The 16,840-nt window shown below is 31.5% G+C and overlaps 1 long non-coding RNA gene across 1 annotated transcript; it reads left to right on the plus strand.

Moving 5' to 3' along the window:
• Positions 1–9,083: 9,083 nt before the first annotated feature.
• On the plus strand, positions 9,084–15,287 carry LOC139512786 (uncharacterized). Its single transcript, XR_011662334.1, has 2 exons — positions 9,084–9,213; positions 11,428–15,287. It is a non-coding gene; the product is annotated as an uncharacterized lncRNA (long non-coding RNA).
• The last annotated feature ends 1,553 nt before the right edge of the window (positions 15,288–16,840 follow it).

Below are 16,840 nucleotides of genomic sequence, written 5' to 3' on the forward strand. Positions count from 1 at the left end.
AACTTATTTATTACTTTCATTATTTGCTTCGTTTTTATTGCAAGAAGCTTAATTGTAAAGGCATTTCAAATAACAAGTTCATTCATTTCTAACCTTTTAACCGTGACGCTGAGAGAAAGATAAAAATTTAAGTATACACATGGAAAAAAGTATTGCAACACCAAATTGAAATTGGAATTAAAAAAACACTCTTTATTTTTTTGTGATATAATTTGGTAAAATAGAACTAGTTAAACATTATTTAAGTATCACCCGAGTTTAATCAATAAATATGGACTCGATAAGTTTTTATCTGCACATGCAGCTACTGTACCCGTAAACAGCAAAACAGATGTTTTTACCCTCATTGTTTTCAACACTTTAAATAACTAAGTTTTTAAAGTTATGTGATTGACACCTTGTAATGAGTCCCTGAAAACTCTTAACTGCAGCAAGATGGCAGATTATCAGCACAAGAGAAGCAGGGATGTCGCTGTAAAAACTGCACGTATTGTTGGTCATCAGCATTCCACTATAAGTCGTTTTGAGAATAAAAATCAGGCAATAAACGCTGTTAAAGACCTTCCGAGATAATGAAGACCCCCTATACCATTTGCTTGAGAAAATCAAGCATAATGAAGGTTGGTCGGAAGGAAACCCATTGCATACAAGACAATCCTAAAAAGAGAGTGGTGGCCATACAGGAGCCTTTTAACAAGAACTGTTCGAGATCAACTCATCGCTACTGGCTATCGTGCGATAAGACCATTTCGGAGACCTCTGCTAACGAACAGACACACAGTTTTCCGTATCTAATGTAGTGCAGAGCCCGCCAAAGTTGGAAATTAGCATCGTGGAGGAAGATCCAATGTTCAAATGGAATTTGGTTCATCTTCCTTGGCCCGATCGTAGCCCGACTTTGAACCATATCGAGCATATATGGGACACTATTGGGCGGAAAGTGCGCGAAAGGATACCCCAGTTCAAACACATCATGAAATAAACAATGCCCTTCATCAGAAATGGTTGCTGCTACCTTAGCAACAAATTAGTCGATTTATGGCAGGAATCAGAAGACGTTAAGATGCGGTTCTCCGTTTGAATGAAGGCTTCGCACAAAGTACTATTTTTTTGGCATATAACGATCAACCATGATGTGAACAGTCATCTGAAGATTAATTTTGAAATGTCTGACATTGTAAAGTTCGACTACAGTAAAAGTTGTAAAATGCATTTTTTTGTACAAAAAACACTTCATTTTGTTATTAAAATTGTGGTTATATAAATCATTTTTTTTCAAACATGTTTTGTTCGTTTCAATGCCAACTATGTTTCAATAATATAATACACATATTTTATGATATTTCATCCAAAAAAAGAGGCTGATTTTTCAAGTTTTAACAAGTCAAGGTGTTGCAATACTTTTTTCCATGTGTATAGAATAAAAGTTATCATATGTTTGTGTCGTTTTCGTCGCTTTCATCTAGATCCCCACAGGCGTTTGTCTCTAAACATTGTTACCTATACATGTAAATATATATGTTATTTCTGTTGTCAAATGTCTGTCAAGTTAACACTGTACATTAAAAAACTATAAATATGAATGTCCGTGATTCATGAGGATTCATATCGTACCAAAACATTTATCATTGTTTTTACAAAATTTAAAACATTTTTGAGGAATTTTGAGGGATCAGTCCCCGATCGGTTGATTATATTTTTTCTCATTATTTTAATTATTTTAATTATTTTGTAATCAACGTGAGATCCGTTTGATCTCAGTTCTCAAAATAAACCGTATGATGTAAAATTTTCATGCTTTTATCTGATTTAACCCGACTTTGAACCATATCGAGCATATATGGGACACTATTGGGCGGAAAGTGCGCGAAAGGATACCCCAGTTCAAACACATCATGAAATAAACAATGCCCTTCATCAGAAATGGTTGCTGCTACCTTAGCAACAAATTAGTCGATTTATGGCAAAAATCAGAAGACGTTAAGATGCGGTTCTCCGTTTGAATGAAGGCTTCGCACAAAGTACTATTTTTTTGGCATATAACGATCAACCATGATGTGAACAGTCATCTGAAGATTAATTTTGAAATGTCTGACATTGTAAAGTTCGACTACAGTAAAAGTTGTAAAATGCATTTTTTTGTACAAAAAACACTTCATTTTGTTATTAAAATTGTGGTTATATAAATCATTTTTTTTCAAACATGTTTTGTTCGTTTCAATGCCAACTATGTTTCAATAATATAATACACATATTTTATGATATTTCATCCAAAAAAAGAGGCTGATTTTTCAAGTTTTAACAAGTCAAGGTGTTGCAATACTTTTTTCCATGTGTATAGAATAAAAGTTATCATATGTTTGTGTCGTTTTCGTCGCTTTCATCTAGATCCCCACAGGCGTTTGTCTCTAAACATTGTTACCTATACATGTAAATATATATGTTATTTCTGTTGTCAAATGTCTGTCAAGTTAACACTGTACATTAAAAAACTATAAATATGAATGTCCGTGATTCATGAGGATTCATATCGTACCAAAACATTTATCATTGTTTTTACAAAATTTAAAACATTTTTGAGGAATTTTGAGGGATCAGTCCCCGATCGGTTGATTATATTTTTTCTCATTATTTTAATTATTTTAATTATTTTGTAATCAACGTGAGATCCGTTTGATCTCAGTTCTCAAAATAAACCGTATGATGTAAAATTTTCATGCTTTTATCTGATTTTTTTACTGCGATGTCACGATATAAGACGACCATGTATGCTATTATATGTAGAGAACTAATTTTTTTCAGACCACTGAAAAAGAACGATACAGTTTATCTAAATAAGTCTAGAAATCATTAGACTGAGAACACAATTTCCACCATAGACACTCGTATAATGATACAGTATTTAAATTTGGAATATTTAAATATCTCTGCAAGACTCCCGTTTAGAGTATGGAAATTTAACTGCCTGAATTGGAGAAATATCGTACTACCACACTCGATGCCGTGGTAGAATCTTCATATAATCATCATGTAGTGCGTTTCATATCAGTGCTTGATGTGTCAAAATTCAAATTTGTACCGACACAAAAAAAAGGCATACTAGTTTTCTCCACTCTCGGCAGTTGAATTTTTAAATTTGAAACGCTTCCCAAGCCTCGGGTTTTAAATTTTAAGTGTAAGAAATTAGACATAAACCTAACATAGGTACGTGTAGTCCAATACCATAGCCTTCGTAGGTTCATATCGTTTGCTTTCGACTTTTATTCTTATATTGGATATATTTTTTTACTTAGTCTTATCAAGGTTCGGCATTGATAATTAAAAATGTATCATATAAAAAACCGATGTGGACCTACGAAGGTTTATGTTACAGTGTATATAGATCTAAAGTATACTTCGGGACAACACATTTGTTCGGTGCTCCCCCTTTTTTCGAATCAGTGACCGCTGTGGATAGCAAACTAGCAATTGATATTAAATCGTATACAAATTTTGTTTGTGTATATTTATGTAGATATAACACAGAAAAAAACCCGCAGATTTTGGCGTATCGGGCAATTTCTGTTGTCCTATCCCTAAACTCAACAGCGAACACATCTGGCGTGACGGAATTCACCTCACTGACAGAGGAACGGCAACACTTCTCAGACTATACGATACACTTGTCAAAGTCATCAAAGAAAAGTCGGACACAACATCTTTAAATCACAACAACTTTCAGTTTCACGTTGGTGTTTGTTTTTTATGTGGCGAAGAGGGACATAATTCTCGATTTTGCCGCCATGAGACAAAAATACAGTGTTGGATCTGCTCAAAATATGGACATAAAATGAAAAACTGCTGGTATTCATCAAATTAGGACACTGGCAATGCATGCTATGTCGAAACTTTTCTTTAAAAAATTTACAAACAATGAACAAATTTGAATGTTTAAATAATATATGTACCTTGTGTGATAATATTGAATGTAAATGTAAAGGAATGGAAAATGATCAATACTTTTCTTCCATAAGTGCAGAAAAAACTTTACACTTACAGAACACTACTTTAAAGAAAAACAGATGTTTAAATAATAACAGAAAAGAATCAATAAAGGCAACTAAATATCAAAATATCGAAAATAAAACTACAAAATATTTAGAAGAAACATATTTTGGCCTTAAGAAAAATGGATTAAAAATTTCTCATTTAAACAAAATCATATCTAAATTTGATGAGATGAAATTATTTATAAATCAAAAATATAACACACATATTATGGGAATATGTAAAACATTTCTCACAAATAACACAGAAGACAGTTTTATTAGTATTAAAGGATTTGAACTCGAACGCAAAGATCGATGTGAAACAAGTGAGAAAAAGGGAGGGGTGTACTTGCTTACCGGCGTTTCTAGCTCTTTAAAATATACAAGAAGAACTGATTTAGAAATAAGTTCACTGGAAAGTATATGGCTTCAGATTCATTTCAAAAACTCCAAATCCCTATTAATATGTTTTATCTACAGACCTCCTGATATGCCACAATCGTGGATTGATGAATTTGAAAGGAAATCGAGAAGGCAAATGAATTAGAACTAGAAATGATAATAATCGGCGATATCAATATCGATTTTACAGGGGGTGCTTTAACAATAAATGGGAAAATCTTTTACTAACACAATCTATTGTACAATTAATTGATACTCCTACCCGTATCACATCAACACCAAGTACTATCATTGATCATGTTTATGCTAACAACCCTGAAAATATAGTTGAAACAAATGTCCCAAAAATAGCCCTTAGTGATCACTATCCAGTATGTATTACGAGAAAAATAAACCAAAAAGATGTTCCAAGCTTACAGCATAAACAAATTCGGTATCGATGTTTCAAAAACTTTAATGAAAACAAGTTTTTGGAGGATTTAAATAAGACAAATTTTGCTCAAATTGAACAAATAAGTGACATTCAATCTGCCACTGACATGTGGTATAAACTATTTCTGTCAAAGTAAAAAGAATTAAACATATACGCCAACCAGATTGGCTTACCGATGAGATAAAAGACGCTCAAAAGAAAAGAAACCATTATCAAAGCAAGAAGGAATGGGAAAAATTCTGTTATTGGCGCAAAAATTGTACTAGATTAATAGAAAAATCTAAACAGTCCTATTTCAAACAAGCAATAGAAAATAACAAAAAACCTAAAGAAATTTGGGCTTTACTCAAAGATTTAAAACCCAAAACCCAAAATGAAATTCCATCTACCATGAATTTTGAAAATAAAGAGTATGATAATATGCAAGATATATTAAATCATTTCAACTCTCACTTTACAAGTGTCAACGATAGGTGATAAATATGTTACAAATAACACGCAATATCAGTCAAGCAAATAAATTAAATGATTATGTTCAAGATAAAATACCCGGTGGTGTTAGATTTACTATTCCGTTTATTAAACTAGACGAAACTAAGAAATTACTTTCTAAACTAGAAACATCAAAAGCCACTGGACTTGATGAAGTTGGTCCGTTTTTCATTAAATTGTCATTGGAAGCTTTAGCCCCAAGTATAACGTATTTAATAAACTTAAGTATACTAGAGGGTGTTTTCCCGGAAAATCTTAAATTAGCTAAAGTAACTCCAATATCTAAAAATGCCAGAAAACTACAGACCTATATCAATACTTCCTACATTATCAAAAATATTTGAAAAACATGTCGCAAAACATTTTTATCTATATCTGTCAAAATATAAAGTATTACATGAGGCACAATCTGGATTTCGATCTAACCACTCATGTCAGACAGCCCTTACCAAATTAATTGACACCTGGCTCAAATGTATTGATAGTGGTAATGTTGTAGGTACAGTCTTTCTAGATTTAAAAAAGGCATTTGATCTCGTTAATCACACCATTCTCTGCCATAAATTACATTTATACAATGTCTCTAATCATTCAATAAAATGGTTTGAGTCGTACCTGTCTAATAGAAAACAAAAAGTGTGCTCTGGTAATACAGCCTCAGAATCTAAATGTATCAAATATGGGGTTCCCCAAGGGTCCATTTTAGGTCCCCTTTTGTTTGTCTTATTCATAAATGACATGACTTTAGAAGCCACTCATACAGCCATTGATATGTATGCTGATGATACAACACTTCATACATATGGAACAAATAAGGAAGAGATAGAAAGAAAACTAAATTACGATGCCAACACCATAAATAATTGGTGTCTGAACAATAGGGTGGTTATAAATCCCTTAAAAACTACTTCTATGCTAATTGGAACAAATAAGAAACGGACTTTGCTAGAAAATGATATGAATATATGTATACAAGATAGCCCAATCACACCCGTTGAAATACAGAAACTTTTGGGTGTATATATTGACAAAAATTTGGACTGGAAATTTCAAATTGACTATGTATGTAAAACCTTAAGTTCTCGTATCGCACTGCTATCTAGAATTAAGAAATTTTTGGATATAAGTAGTAGAAAGCTGTTTTATAATGCTTATATCCTGCCCATATTTGATTTTTGTTGCTCAATATGGGGAAATTGCTATGAAGATGGATATAAAAAAATTATTAAAATGCAGAAAAGAGCTGCAAGGATTATACTTGATGCACCAATACTAACACCTAGTATAAATTTATTTAAAGAGCTAAAGTGGTTGAATTACAAATTTAGAATTTCATATCATAAACTTATTCTTGTTCATAAAATTCTTGACGATAAAGCACCTGATTACTTAAAGGAACTCTGTTGTCCAATTGTTAACCTACATACTAGAAATTTAAGGTCATCTGCAAATAATAATTTAGCTGTTGTACGACCGAACACAAATTCAATGAAGAAATCTTTTGCATATAGCTCATCTATACTTTGGAATAAACTACCAAATGAAATAAAATGTTGTGAAAACCTGGAATCCAGAAAAGCGCTTCGGACGCAATAAATTATTAAACGTGTTGTTTTAAATATTTAAACAAAAATGTGTTAATTTCTTGACTTTAATTGATTTATAACAACTTACTCAAATATTCTAATGATTTGTATGTTATGTATATATATCTATATATATATATGAATTTATGTTTCTCTTGTTCTACAGACAATTTATAGTTAGTATGAATAGTGCATTTACATAATATGTTAGAAACTGTAAGCTTTGTAAATTAATAGTTGTACTGTTTGTTCTTTGTGAGGGCCTCAAGGTAGATTAGCGAAAGCTAATTGAGTCACCCTCTTTAAATAAAGTCATTACTTACTTACTTACGTACTAAATCTAAAAAAATATAACCTAACTCCTAAAACTTCCCCCATGTTTTGCACATAAATTTTTTGTTTATTAAATAAAAATATCAGATTATTTATATCATATGCCAGTCAATTAGCAGGAGAAGACTGGTTTAGCTCTACTTAATCTTTGCATTATCTAAAGATTTCACTCTCAATCAGACTTTGACATATTTCGCTGAAGTTGCATTTCACCACCACGCTTGGTAGATGTGATAATTAATGTGTAACCCTATACTTCCTGTGGGTTTTCCCAAGAGCCTTTCGTATTTTGAGCGCTAATTTTCACAATTCAGTTATTCAACTGTTCAACCCAGAATCTTATGTAAAATTCCTGCTGCTTGAAAGAGCGCAAACGTTTTGTAAGTACTTTATTTTTTTTCATAAATGCTTTTTAAAATGTTTATATTAATAGATATAGGAAGATGTGGTATGAGTGCCAATGAGACAACTCCATCCAAATAACAATTTATAAAAGTAAACCATTATAGGTCAACGTACGGCCTTCAACACGGAGCCTTGGCTCACACCGAACAAACTATAAAGGGCCCCAAAATGTAATTGCATAATAAGAAATCATCTGCCATTCATTTGATGTATGTAAGGATAAGTATAACACATTATTGGTGACAATAAGTCAACACGGACAAATTTATAGACAACTCCACTATTTTTTTCTGTATTAACAACTGCTTGCAATTTTTTGTATCAAGTATTTGACTGCATATGTTTGACCATCACATAAAACAAAATAAGTATACTAGAACACTCCAGCTTTAAATTTATAGTATAAAAATGTCTAAATGTAATGTCCACATCAATCTAGGATCAACCTTGTACTAATTATATATAAGTAAGTAAGTAAGTAATTTTTATTGGTTTAAAATCCAAATTTACAGGATTGATACCAAGACAATACAAAGAAACAGTCTCTTCACTATCTTTAAAATGTTTTGTTCAAATCAAAGTTTAGTTTGAAAGATGAGATTACTTAAATAAAAAAAGTAGTCTCAGGAAAATCATATTAAAGCAATTGTAACTTTTCATGTTTTTATGCCCCACCTACGATAGTAGAGGGGCATTATGTTTTCTGGTCTGTACGTCCGTTCGTCAGTCTGTCTGTTCGTCCGTACGTGACGTTCGTACGTTCGTCCCGCTTCAGGTTAAAGTATTTGGTCAAGGTAGTTTTTGATGAAGTTGAAGTCCAATCAACTTGAAACTTAGTATATATGTTCTTTGTGATATGATCTTTTCAATTTTAATGCTTATAAATTTTTGACCCCAATTTCACGGTCCACTGAACATAGAAAATGATAGTGCTAGTGGGGCATCTGTGTACTATATAGGGACACATTCTTGTTTTTAAATGTTTTATTGTGTCTCGAGGCCAATACAGCAAAACTTGAATCTATACCAGTGCCAATACAGAAACAGCCAGTAAATAACACTATATTATGTCCCTGGCTGATACTGTCACGTTGATAAATGAACATATATTTTTAAACAAGTGTCGACAACTGGACATCTTTGATTTTATATTTGAAGAGATAAAGTCATAGAAATAAAAATTACCACATTTTTATGAAATTTTCAAATGAAAATATAATCTTTACTTCTTCAATATGCATGTTTATCCTTTCAATCATGTAACACCGCATATATAAAAGCTATAATTATAAAAAAAAACTTTTTTCCAACCTAATTTCACTTCATCTACACTAAGAGAGATAACTCAAAAAATAAATACGTAATGTTTCATTTTTGGAAACGAAAAATAGTTATGTCCCTTGTTATAGCTCTCGTGAATATGATTTACCAAATCCAATATTGAAAAACAACATTTTGACAGCTGAAGTCTGTGAAGATATCAAATATGTCTTTCGATACTTTTAAGCAAGTACATGACATATAAAACAAAAACGTAAGTTCTCGCATAATATTATACAAATACTGCCAAGTGTATTTTTTGAGAGGTCTAAAAAGTGAAATCACAAAAACTCCCCATTCAAATAGCAAAATCAAAAACACCAAACGAATGGATAACAACTGTCATATTCCTGACTTGGTACAGGCATTTTCTTATGTAGAAAATACAACTTATCGCTAATCCCGGCTGACCGGTCGCTTGAACTTTTGAGGCACACAACAATTACTTTTCCATTGTGAGGGTCTCAGTGGGGGGTTCCGATCCCGGATCCCGCTGATTGTTTTGTCAGATTCCCGTATCACGCTTACACTATGTACGTAAGCAATTCTCATTTTTTTGTCATTTCCCGTTCCCGCTAGACCTAATTTCCAGTTTTCAGGACACAATAATTTGACTTTCATGTGTCACGCTTACAAAAAATCGGCAATCCCGCGTCATGCTTAGACCCCAATGAGACCCAGATTGTGGCGTCAGATATTTTGCTTTATGACGTCAAAATTTAACGGGAACCTGTGTGATTTCCTGATGGCGGACAAATAGCTATAAGGTGTATGGTGGATTGAACCTGGTTTTAAAACTAGCTAAACCTCTCACTTCTATTACAGTTGCATCAAATTCCATTATATTGACAACGATGTGTTAACAAAACAACAAAAACAATAGGTAAACATGTCACAAATAGGGGTAAATAGTCTAATTCAGTAGGTTACATTCGTGAAAGGGAACAGGATTGTAGTTACGACATAAGGAACATATCCGATATCATCTGTGAAACGGATATTCCATAATGGTCAACCAACTCGTGATGGCGTCTGTAAAATTTACAAAGTGATGATTTCAACTTCACCATTTGGAACTCTTGGTTGACAAAGACAAATACATGTATTTTATTAAATTGTATACAAAATAACAAATATTTTTATTTACCTGAATAATTACAGTTTAACTGAACAAAAGGTGATTTAATCTGTGTAACTGAGTGGACTGTATCAAAGGAAATATGTTTGCTTGATTTGCTATCTTCTGCAGACTGGAAAAAATGCTCATGATCATCATCATGATCACACAGGCACTGGAGAATATAACATATGGGTAATCATGGTAATGGGAAGAAAATAGTGTCTATATAAAAGGAAACCATTTTCTTCTCATAGCGCATATTTGTAAAACTAAATAAAGTGTATTTACAATCTAGGAACAGTATATCTAACATAATACATAATATATATGTTCCTGTTACAATTAAAGGCAACTGAGGGCCTTTAACAATAAAGTTTTATTGGCGCTTTACAATAAACATGATAAACAAACTAGTCACCCTGGCTTTATAAATGAACATAGGGGGACATGAGTGGTCAAATATCTTGGAATTGAAAAAAATCCAAAAAAATCAGGTAGAGGCAAAAATGTTCAGATAATCATGATTATCAAGATCTATTATTTACATTTTTCACCAACATATCAGATTTTAGGTTTCCTAAAAATTAAATGCATTAAAATTACATATGTTGACTAATTTTTCGAGTTATAAGCCTTAAATGTATGATGTTGAAGATTATAATATATTCGTTGAAACTGTATTCTAAAAGGAAAATTTATCAGCAATACAAAAAATCTTTAAAAAAATGTCAAAATACCATAAACCATCAGATGGGTCTAAAATGCTGAGGTGTAAAATAAACGTATTTACACTTTTGGTATTTAGATGTATTTTGCCTCCGAATGACCTTATATTACCTCCTAATAACCTATTGACGTCAAACAACAATCACTTTTTAGTTATGATGTCAAATGTTTTGAATTATGATGTCATATAGGTTACAGGAACCTGTGTGATTATATGTAATGGCGTAAAAATTTGCATACAAGTGTAAATATGTCTATTGACAAAATCTATATCATTTCTAAGAAATTGTTCAACATATTCATAAATTGAAAACTAGCTATTATAAGTTATAGAAAAATTAAGTAAAATACAACTTGAAAATTAAATTCAATCATGATCAATAAACATGATAAAGTATTAAAAAAATCAGAGCATTAAAGTATGTGCATTTACACTCTTGTTTTCATGGGGCATAAAATATTTTTACCTAAATGAAAAAAAAGTACTATACAAGTTGAGGTTAGTTTATACATGTTATAGGACTGTAGAAATATTATCATTATACTGTACTTTAATTTATTACACTCTCCTTTTTTTTCCAGATTGCTTTTCAACGTTAATCCCTAAGTTCAATGGAAGGATCAATGCAAATGTTTCAAACATCTCCTCCAAATCAAGGAAATGATTTGTGTTTAATTTGTAAGCGTCTTTTCTTTGCCAAAAGTGTAGAAAAGATCTGCATCAACTGTGAATTGACCACTTTAAGATCTATTGTCCAACAAACACATGTGCAACCGGATATATACCAGAATGAATCACAAAGCTTAGAATGCAAGATGAAGAAACATCATAAACACAGATGTGATTTGTGTGGAAAGACCTTTCAAAACACGTCATTCCTAAAAATACATCAGAGGACACATACTGGAGAAAAACCCTATCATTGTGATATCTGTAACACGGCTTTCTCCCAATCATCATCTCTAAACACCCATAAACAAATAAAACATTCAAATCAAAAGCCATATGATTGCAATATATGTGGGAAAACATTTGCAATAAAAAATTATCTAACTGTGCATTTACGCACTCATAGCAGAGAAAAGCCATATAAATGTAATTCATGTTTAAAAACATTTACACAGAAATCTTCCCTAACAACTCATATAAAAATGCATCAGTAAAATTTAGTTAAAATATATATATACATGTATCATATTCATAAGCAATAGATTATAGCAGTAAAATTAAGCAATTATCATAGTTTAGAAGATAAATTGACAGAAAGTCACAAAACTAATAGCCTATTAGTACATGTAATAGGACAAAAATAAAGTTTACAACTGTTCGAAGATTTGAATAGAAAATTCTTAAAATGGTTTCATTTAATTTTATTTTTAGCAAATTATTCATTTACATGTTTACTTTCTAAAATGAAGATTTAGAAATTTTTATTATTTATTAAATAAATTTATTTGCATACATGTATTTGCATCGTACAGAAAATTGAATAAATAGACTATTTTGACAGTTATTGTCTAAAAGATTTTTTTTATCATTACCAAAAGTTTGACAATTTTATTTTTTAACAAACATTGACAAAGTATGAAAGTTGTTCAATTTTTTAGAAAAGAAAAACATTTAACCCTCCAAAAAACTTTAAAAAATAGTCTGTTGTATCAAAAGTGAATTGTGACTTTCTGTCGTACTTTCTTTTAGCCTTATACATTTGTACATGTTATATGTTACTGATATTAATTTTTGAATTATTCCCACTTCTCTGTATAGGTTGAGTTTTATGATTATTCATGGGTTGGTTATAGCAGGAATGCCTAATGATAAATTTTGGCACATTTTTGTTGTCAATTGAGAGAAATTGTATAAAGAATTTCTCTTAAACTAGCCTGTACTTCAATAAAAATTCAGAGAGTTGTAATCGAAAAAAAAGTAAAATAACAAAAATACTGAACTCAGAGTCTCTAATCAAATGGCGAAATCAAATGATTAAACACATCAAACGAATGGATAACAACTGTCATATTCATGACTTGGTAAAGGTATTCTCAAATGTAAGAAAATGGTGAATTGAACCTGGTTTTATAGCGCTAAACCTCTCACTTGTATGGAATCATTTTCAAATATCAATAAGAAATGCCAAAATTGGAAATATCTTGCATTAACTGAATGAAAAGTGGGAATAATTGTGATCCATGAGTGCTGTGTTTTGCAGTCTGTAGACATTCTGAAACTAATGTATACTAGTATATATGTCTGAAAACTGAAGGTAGATGTAATAATGTACATGTAACATGATATATGTATGTGCTAATCTTTAGCAACTTAACATTTTTGATATTATGTATAATTGTAAATGCATTGTTAACATGGTAAATAGGAGATACTTTGTTGTGTCATGCACTTCCTAAATATATATAAGTGGCTTTCATGTTTTGCATGCTTATCAATATTTATAATAATTCTAGAACAATAAATTTTGTGTAAGGTCTGGTTATAAAGAATTAAGTATATATGTGTAAATATATTGAAACTTTGCATCAGAATCATTTGATATTGTAAAAAAATATTTTAAACAATTTCTGAAGGGAGCTATTTATGTTAAGACAATTTGTATTTTGGATTTGACTGTAGATAGCTTGTATTCTGTAGTTTCTATTTGGCATATCCATGCTAATCCATGTTTCATTTGTCTTTAGCCTTCATCTTAGTTTAACATTAGGTTTTTGTGATTTGGTCAATTTAGCAATTACCATAAGTACTACATCTAAATGGGGGTCAACTATATTTGGCAGATGCAAATCCAGGATTTAATAAGGGGGTTGAGGATAGGGCCCCAAACTAGTCAATGTTTAGAGTGGAACATGTATAAATTCTATGCATTAACCATATATGTACATGTAGCTGCATATGGAAGGCTAAGGCCCTCTGCCCCTCCCCCTAAATCCTCTTCTGTTTGGTCTAGAGTCTTTAAAGTGCTACATGTAACTCAAACCTGCAACCTTAAGGAGGCTTGGTTTGTAACCTTGAGACCTGACATCTCCTTTAAAATTAAAGGACATGTAACCTTTAACTCAGGTTAATTGTTAAACAAAAACATTGTTTGAATGGTTTAACACTTGTTATTTTTAAGGCCATTTATGTAAATGTAGCTTGCTGTTTGTGTGAGCAAAATATTAAAACCAATTACATTGGGTCCTTAGAAAATTGCCTTAGAGGTACTGTATGTGTGATTGCTTCTGTTCTGATTTAATGAATATAGGCAGTATGGTCACTAACAAAAACAGCATTTTATATTAACATTTTAAAAACTGTATCAAAAATGTGAGGATATACCAGTTTTCATTATCAGTTAGACCATCAGCAATGGATAATACATGTAACTAATTTAAAGCTTTACCATATATTGGAATCAATCTTTGATGTAACAATCATGACAATGGTCACATGTTATGAGAAAAATAATCCATATTTATTTTGAACTCATCACCTCTAAGATCAGGTCACATGAACTATAATGTGTTTTTATTGGTTCTAACTCAAGAACCTGAAAAGAGAATAAATCCAACTTTTTTGTAGATACATGTAGCTACCAATTGGTTTTTGCTGTTTCATATATTCCATATTGCTTCATTGGTTTATTCTATAACTTTGTATACTAATTATTATTTTGGCCTGCTTTTCTCTATACTTCACATTTTTTGCTCCTTATTCTGCATTTTTTGTCCATTATTCACAATGTTGGAAACCCCATTCAAGTCTATTTATATGGAATGGTGAGTTTGAATGATTCCAAGAAAGGTTCATCTTTTAATTAGTGCTCAGATTATTTTATTTTCTTCCTTAATGTTTGTTTTTCAAGAAACTAAGTTAATGATCAGAAAAAATCCCAACGTGTTTTCTTTTTTTATCTTTGATAATGGTCATGGTTTTCAAAAGGCCCTGCATTTTTGGGGCCTTATGAACCTTTTAAGTACTATTAAGTGCTTATGTACCTGGTAAATGATACAATCTTAACTTGCTGTGATACATGAACTTCATATTATGAAACTTAAATTTTGTACATGTATATGGTACATGTATTTTAAAATAAGTTGGAGTGTATTTAATGGATATAAACTTTGTTCACATCTGTTTGTCATGCATACACATTTAGTATTTCTTTCTTTACCATTCAAAAATGCCATAAAAACATCAAAAACTTAAATTTCTTATTCATTTAAAATAGTATGATTCATTTGTTTGATTCCAAATACATGTAAAGAAGGAGGAATTATCTTCAAATACATGTAAAGAAGGAGGAATTATCTTCAAATACATGTAAAGAAGGAGGAATTATCTTCAAATATAAAATCCTTTAATCTGAGTCTGCTTGAATGAACAATTCAAAGAATGGGCCACACAGAACCAGATAAATATTATTTGCATTAAAGCTAGGTAAATATTGCACATGTAGTTTTTTTTCCCCCCTCTGTGTTGATGCCAAGGAGAGTGTGTCTAATTACTGCTTAATATAAAAAAGAAGATGTGGTATGATAGCCAATGGGATTCTTCACAATTGACTAAATGACACAGAAATTAACAACTATAGATCACCCTGTATGGCCTTCAACAATGAGAAAAGCCAATACCGCATAGTCAGCTATAAAAGGCTCCGAAATGACAAATGTAAAACAATTCAAACGTGAAAACTAATGGCCTAATTAATGTACAAAAAATGAACAAAAAATAAATATGTTACACAGCAACAAACGACACTGTGACCACTGAGTCACAGGCTCCTGACTCAGGTCTGTTTGTCAAAAATAACATAAAGGGTTTGTTTCATCTGGACATCATAAAAGCCAAAATGAGCTTTTGTCATCTCTTTGCGTTAGTCGTCTGTTTGTAAACTATTACAAAATCTCCTGCTTTGAAACCACTAAAACAATTTCAACCGAACTTCATGATGATCAGCTGAATGATCCTTATAATATCTGGTATAAAGTTTGTTTTTTCATGTCCATCAAGTATCATGACAACCATGAAACTTTAAATTGCAAAAATGTTCAGCACAATAAGACATGCCGAGTGGCGAAGGTGTTACCAAATGTAACCCTTGACCGTCCGTTCGTGTGTTTCAAGTGTTATTTGTTCGCCCCATCATGTGTTAATGCACTCTTACTTAAATTTTTCCCATCAACATTTTATGAACCTCTTACACTATGCTCAGAACGAATCAACCAAAACTCGCAGACATGGATCGAATTTAGGCAGTTAGTCACTTACCCTACTATAGATTAATGCTCCTAATTATAACTTGGACAATTACATTTTTTTGGTTCCGTTTAGAACTACGCTTGGTATAAGAGCAGTGCCAACAAATTTCATCTGAAGAGCATTTGGTGCGTTTATTCACACATTATATCCCAGCCTGGGTCACAGGCACTTGTCTCAGGATTTTTTTCATATGTACCCTAATATAACACATATTAAGGTATATACTATATAGGAAATTTTTTTTCTGAGACAAGTGCCTGTGGTTTGGGTCTAGTCAACAAAGCCATAGTGACATGTAGTCTAGAACTTTACGTTATTTGTGGAATGAAGTGTGAATGCAGTTTTCTTCTGGTAGTATATGTATCGTTGGGTTGGTGCCTTATAAAGTTTCGAACGTTGACATATACCACAAATCTACATGGGCATTCATTCACCTGTAAGAGTATGTACAATTTTGAATTAAAACATTAAGAATTTATACATTTTTTCATAATTTAAAAAAAAAAACTGCATGTACATGTAAATGTACTCTCAAATCGTATTTTCTTGTTAATTCGACCTGTTGATACTGTTTATAATGCTTTTTTGTCATTTTTTATTTATACGGATCTTGTCTGTACACCAGCTTTGATTATTTGTAATATCTTCACTTATTCTTACAACATTTGTATAAACTTCAAGATTATAAAAAAAACCGGTTTTTTTCTAAAGTGAACATTGATTGGTTAAATATTTCTCAGT

This window comes from Mytilus edulis, chromosome 2 (genome assembly GCF_963676685.1).
Source record: "Mytilus edulis chromosome 2, xbMytEdul2.2, whole genome shotgun sequence".
Taxonomy (NCBI): Eukaryota; Metazoa; Mollusca; class Bivalvia; order Mytilida; family Mytilidae; genus Mytilus; species Mytilus edulis.